The sequence below is a fragment of the Electrophorus electricus genome, chromosome 1 (genome assembly GCF_041902795.1).
Source record: "Electrophorus electricus isolate QZ-2024a chromosome 1, ASM4190279v1, whole genome shotgun sequence".
In the NCBI taxonomy this organism is placed as follows: domain Eukaryota; kingdom Metazoa; phylum Chordata; class Actinopteri; order Gymnotiformes; family Gymnotidae; genus Electrophorus; species Electrophorus electricus.
Window position 1 is genome coordinate 17,734,962 of NC_137497.1, and position 6,438 is coordinate 17,741,399.

The 6,438-nt window shown below is 41.1% G+C and overlaps 1 long non-coding RNA gene across 1 annotated transcript; it reads left to right on the forward strand.

Annotated features, from left to right (window-relative positions):
- The first annotated feature begins 1,129 nt into the window (after positions 1 to 1,129).
- LOC145660181 (uncharacterized) lies at positions 1,130 to 5,035 on the forward strand. Its single transcript, XR_014126366.1, has 2 exons — positions 1,130 to 1,210; positions 3,629 to 5,035. It is a non-coding gene; the product is annotated as an uncharacterized LOC145660181 (long non-coding RNA).
- Positions 5,036 to 6,438: the final 1,403 nt, after the last annotated feature.

Consider the following 6,438-nt stretch of genomic DNA (forward strand, 5'->3'; position numbering starts at 1 on the left):
CTTGTAACGCTTGGAGTTAGTCCTATTTAAATTATGCTCCAACCCAGATTAGCAGAGAGCTTTGGAACTGGTAGCGAGAAGCCTGTGAAGCACGTGGAGGAGACGCGAGTCAGACTCAACTCAGTTATGCAATAATCTTGGCGGTTTATTCATTACATGACAGAGGCTTGCTCTTGGAATTCTGTTGACAGTGCATACATGAACTGTAGAAACATCCAAAGCTCATAAACACATTAACAGAGAAATGAAATTAAGGACAAAAGAATCGCTGGGTCCAGTAAGGTCCGTCATGTACAGTACAAAAAAAAGTCTTCTCCTGTGTGGCATTCATGCACATGCATTTTCCGTAAAACACAACTTAAAGGGACAGCAGACAAATTACTGCCCGTTACACTCTGCACAGCAGTAGGTATTTAGAATATAGTCCTGTGAGAGTGTATACACAGCAGTAAATTCTGTTTCTATTTCTATTTCTATGTGTATCAGAGGGTTTCTTCTAAAACCACTAGGAACACCTCTGCGTCATACAGAGAACTGGCACAGCCAATAGGAAGGAAGCTTTCTCACTGGGGGTGGAGAGAGCGGCGGAAAGTTCATTAATATTCATAAAGCTGTTAACACAATAGGAGCGGGTACTGGCGCAGTCAATCACACGCTACTGTGTAAGTGATTTGTAGCTAGCTAGTGTTTGTCCACACTCCAATTATAATCAGTCGTTAGGCTTACTGACCTTTAGAATTCACATCAAAAGATGAGAGGTGTCAGTAGATATGGAAAAGAGGAAAGGTGGCTGCACAAAGCTGCCACCAATAAGACCAAAACACAGTGCTCAGAAAGCAAACAACGTTCAGGTACGTGTATACACATTTTATTTAAACACTGAAATGAAGGAGCATGTGATTTTGAATCTTTAAATTGTATGGTATACCTTAAAAATATGTGTACTGGTGCCTCTAGAATGAAACAAATAGAAATACATTTTTAGTACATTTTAATAAAAGGTTGTTTGGCTATGATGGAAGGTTGTGTATGGTTATGTGTGCTTGTGTGTCAGTATGTAAATTATTGTGTGAAAAATACCTTGTATACTTTGTTTAGGCTCTTGATGTGGGTGTGCACAGTCCAGAAACTAGAGACAGCACACATTTTGCTCCACTTGTTCTACCTCCAATCAATGGTAGCCATCCACTACCATTTCAGAGAAAAAAAGGTAAAGAACTATAAAGTCTATACATTCTAGAGAAAATTACATGGCAATTAATTCCTGTTGGTTTTTAACACATGGTTTCATATGAAGAGTCAGAATATATTTTTAAACTGAGCCTTCTCATCTGGCTCTCGATGTGGGTTTGCACAGTCCAGAAACTAGAGACAGCACACATTTTGTGTGTCTGTCTGTGTGTGTATATGTTACTTTCCAGGGAATAAAATTGTCTGTACAAAGAAAGGAATAAAGAAAGGAATTACCAGCACTAGAGAGGTATGACGTCCTATTAAACTCAGTAGATTAAGACTAATGTGGGTGCAAATTCTGTTGATTTTTTAGATAGCCATGGAACTGTCAAGTAGACTTGAAAACATAACAAGACCCATCCCATAAATCCCATCACAAAACTTGGAAATTTCGAGCCCCCATTTAAAACTGAAAATGCAGTAAATTTATTGCCACGGAGTAGGATGGGAAGATGTATTGTACAGTAGAGTCTTGAAGGCATAGAAAATAATCTCAGTATTGTGTACCTCCACTCTCAGTTCCAGTCACATCTAAAATAAACGATCAACTTTGTGGAGCTGGAGATCCAGGCCAAACTAGCCAATCTGGCCAAGATAAAGGCAATGATCGGCAACAAGCGGAAAGCTCTGGCAGGGGTAATGATAACTAAAGACAAGCTGCGTACAGACAATCTGCGCCTGTACCAGCGCTGCAGCCTGCTGAGAAACAAGAAGCTGCTCCAGGATTTTGAGAAGGTGAAGGATGCATGCGAGGACCTGCAGAGCCAAATAGACATTCTCAAGAGGCAGCATGAAAAGCTCTCTGTCAAGTGTAGCACAGTAAAGAGCAAGCTGAAGCAGAGCAGGCCACTGCAGCATTGTGTATAACACAGTTGAACACACACGTGTACACGTATATACACAAACATGCTGTACGCTCTTTGTGCAGAACTAAAATAAAAACAGTACACTGTTATATTTGAAAATAGTGCTGTGCCTTTTATATTTGAAAGTTGACAAAATATCTGATATATGTGTGTTTGTGTGTGTGTGTGTCCGTCTGTGTGTGTATATGTTACTTTCCAGGGAATAAAATTGTCTGTACATGTTTAAAAAATGTCAGCATAAGAAGTCAGTATAACTTTGGGAAGGAAGACTATGTTCCAAACACAAGTCACTCGTTGTCTTCCAGTGAATCAAATAAACACATCAGTATAATGGATTGTAATTGACATGGTGTGCCAGAATTGTACGTTTAGTATTCATCTTTGAAGAATTACATAACTTTTGCTCTCTTAGCCTTCATCTTTATTCAAGGCTTTATGACTTATCTTGGGATATGCATCAAACCTTACCAATGTACTGCTAGTCAGATTCTCTCCACCTAGTTCCACAGTTAAATTGTGCCAGATTCTGACATCGTTGTGCGATTCAACACAGCTGGCATGTACACTATTATAGCTGTAATTAAGGGAGCCACGCTAAAGACCACAAATTACTGAAGAAAAGATATCTTACATTTAAGGAGGGAGACTCAGAGCAGAGTCCTACTGAGAGAGCAGCTCCGTGACTTCTTCATCCAAAAGTTCAGTAGACAGGCGAATCCCAAAGTTACAAATATCTATGTTATGCTAATTTTAGCTGATATGACTTCAAAACCATCCCCATTCTAACCAATTTCTTTGGGTTTGCCAGTAACACTAGTTGACCATAGCATAAAGATAATGTTTTGTTCTGTCCTATTTGTTGATATTTCAAACTGAGTAGTAAGAAAAGGCAATACAGTGACCAATAAGCAATAAAAATTTAATGAAAAGCTACAGACACACTGTTAAATGGGCTGACCAAGATATTTATCACCAGAGACCTAGAGCCCTAAACACTTGCCCAAGTCATTGTTTTGACTTATCTGGTTCCTAATCAGATGATTCATACTATAGCTAAGCAATTTGACCCAGGAGTACATTTCACTGTGCATTATTTTTAAAACCATGACAAAAACAATACAGTTTTCCATCTATGTCACCAGCCCAGCACACAGCCAGTCTCATCGATGGAGCTTTCATAACTCAGAAAGGACCAGCTCAATAACCCCTTGGTGCTAGATGCTATACACAGATGGTGCACTGTCTGAGCTGGACCTAGACTAGGAAATGAAAAGTAATTAGCTAGTAATAGTAAAAGCATGGACTGAGAGATTTATTGAGTCCATTCTCTCTCTCGTTCCATCTCTCTCTATCTCTCTCTCTCTGAGGCATTTTCATTATTTATTGCCTAGCTAACAAATCTGCAGAGACATCTGAAGGCCTCTGAGTACAGCTTGATATGTTGAATGTTTAATAATGTTCACTGTTATAGTTGTATGTGATTGCCACTTGTGTTTTCCGTGTTTAATGTTAATAAATGTTTCACAAAGTCAAGGTAGTCTGTGTGTCCTGGCCCATGCCTTACGGTGTTCAGGCCAGCAGCAACATTACAGAATGACCAACCACCACAGGACTCTTACTCCCTCGGCAAATGACGGACTTCCTAGCAGGAGGTGCGTGAGTTAATGTCTAAATGTAACATTTGTAACCATTTTTGTCTACCTCGTGTTAATGTTAAAAATTGTTAAGTGTTAAGTGTCTCTGTGTTCACTGTTTGTGTTACACGGGAGTGCCACTATAGTCTTTACGTTTTATGTAAATGTTTGTCCACGTCGAGAGAGTCTACGCTCTGCTCTACACCCTTCGGCACTCAGACCAATGCGGTACAGAATGACCAACCACCACAGGACGCCAGGTCCTTCGGCTAAAGATGGACTTCCTAGCGGGAGATGCGTAGGCACCCCCGCCCTGCTGCCTGGATCCCAGCAGATTGGGGAGAGGACCGTGACTGGTGTCTATGTCCACCCCGGAAGTGGAGGGGTACACCCCCAAGAATTTCTTGGGTGGGCTGGGGGGGGGCCTCGAGCCTAGGCCGAGGAAGACCGAAATGCACCACAACAACCAGAAAGAGGGCAGTTGGGTGGACCCATCGGGATCTCCAGCGGGCAGAGCTGAAGCCCGTGTCCCTTCCCTTCAGTGGACTCACCAGCGAGACCGGAGGGGTCTGCCCAAAGCCCCGGAGGCAAACCGCCGCTGGGATGCTCCTAGAGTGGCAGGCGAGTGGAGGACCGTTGGGGGAGGTAGCACGTCTGGAACCGGGGCGGACGTGCACGCCCGCATGTCCATTGAGGCCACGGACACGTACAAGGTGCCTGCGCAGACAGCGGGCACCATGTCACAGCGCCTTATATGTTTGTGTGTGGGCGCTATTGTTTGTTTGTGTTTACAACTTTTGTACATCTACAGGCGTAACGTTGTTGGGGGCGTACCGGACTGCCCTGACAGAGACAGAGAAGCTGCCTTTCTCCCAGGCGGCTGCTTGTGTGTACATGTACACGGTGTCCTGAGACTCGTGTTCACTGGAAGAATGCGTCGAGAGCCGTGCCCCTTGGGAGGAGGTTCTGTAACAGAACGCTCGCCTCTCGCGAGTCATGTGGTTTGGCCCGCCACGTGCAGTGACAGGATCTTTGTTTGTATCCACGCCTGCACACACCTGCACCTTGTTTGGCTTTGTGTATTTAAACCTGCATCAGTGTGTGCAGTGTTGTTGGTCATCGTTGATGTAGCATGTTGTTTGTGAGTTAATGTCTAAATGTAACATTCGTAACCATGTTTGTCTAGCTTGTGTTAATGTTAAAAATTGCTAGTGTTAAGTGTCTCTATGTTCACTGTTTGTGTTATATGGAATGCCACTATAGTCTTTATGTTTTATGTAAATAAATGTTTGTCCACGTCGAGAGAGTCTGTGCATCCTGCTCCACACCCTTCGGCACTCGCGTTACACTGAGAGGTCACAGAATCTCTATACTCCCTTATGTTTTCTGTTATTAATATGTCTAATTCAATGTTAAAAACCTCTTTTCCCTGTAAACACTCTTTTTATTACCTCAGTATATACATAGGTTGTGTATATACACAATATGAACACAGTATATATATGTATATACACAAACACAAGGTATATATACACAATTACAAATGAGAAAAACATGTGAGAACAATGAAGTAAGGCAGAGAATACCAGACAAGGGGTGACAGAACTGGCATCAAATAATGTTCTAATCATTCTTTAGGGAATCTGTCAGTCACATATATGTTATGTACAGTATCTTCCAATGAAAATTAACAAAAATCAGCCTTTGTGTACTGTTATTCATGTCACACATATCTCTATATATGTATTTCGGTTGTGGGCCTCACTGAGCTTGACAACATAGGTTTTTCTGCAGTTGTCAAACGTTTTAAGCTGGTTGTAGACATTGCACCTAATCTGTGAACTTTTCAACAGTATGAAACAAACTGGTCTTTTTTCTGTTTTGTTTAGCTTCACTTTTTGTGGTTCAATTGGCTAAAACTCAACAAAAGGAAGTATGATTGTGACCCAGTCTGAAAGATGGTCAGAGATAAATAAGGGCTGATATATCAGTACAAAATTGGGCTTATGTAATGCTTAGACATCCACGGTCAAATTGTTTTCTCAGTCATTAATTGCTGTTCTCAATGTCTTGTCAACTTGATGTTGTATTATGTGTGTTTTCTGCTACAGAAGAAGCTGACAGATTTGGCCAGTGCAGTGCAGAGAGAAACTCAAAAGGATCCACCTGTCACAACAGAGGACTTTCATATTGTGGTTGGTAGTGTTTCTAGCTATGAGATATGGTTTTGGTTACACTGAAGCATAGTAATATTAAAACTTGTTAAAGTATATAATATTTCCCATTTCCCATTCTGGCCTTTACTAGTAGCTACTTAAAAATATTAACACACAAGTAGATTATATTTCTCCTATAATTAGATGATGAGTCTTACACATAAAAAGCATGTAAAACGTGTCTTTTATGCATATGGTGTAACATGCATATTTTATATGTAAGATCATTTCAAAAACACTAAGATAGTACAAGAACACGTGGCTACTGAGTCAGTGAGTTAACTGAACTCCTCAAAAATCTAAACTTCAATGAATGTTTCATACCATGGCACTGCAGATTAGGAGGACCTCTGTTGGCCAGAAGAGGGATTGCTGACACATTGACTATATGATTAAAGACATTATGAGTAAAGAAATTAATGTTAGTTTGCACCTGTGGTATCTGAGTTACCGGCATTTTTGAAAAAAGGTCAGAAGTGTCTATCACTG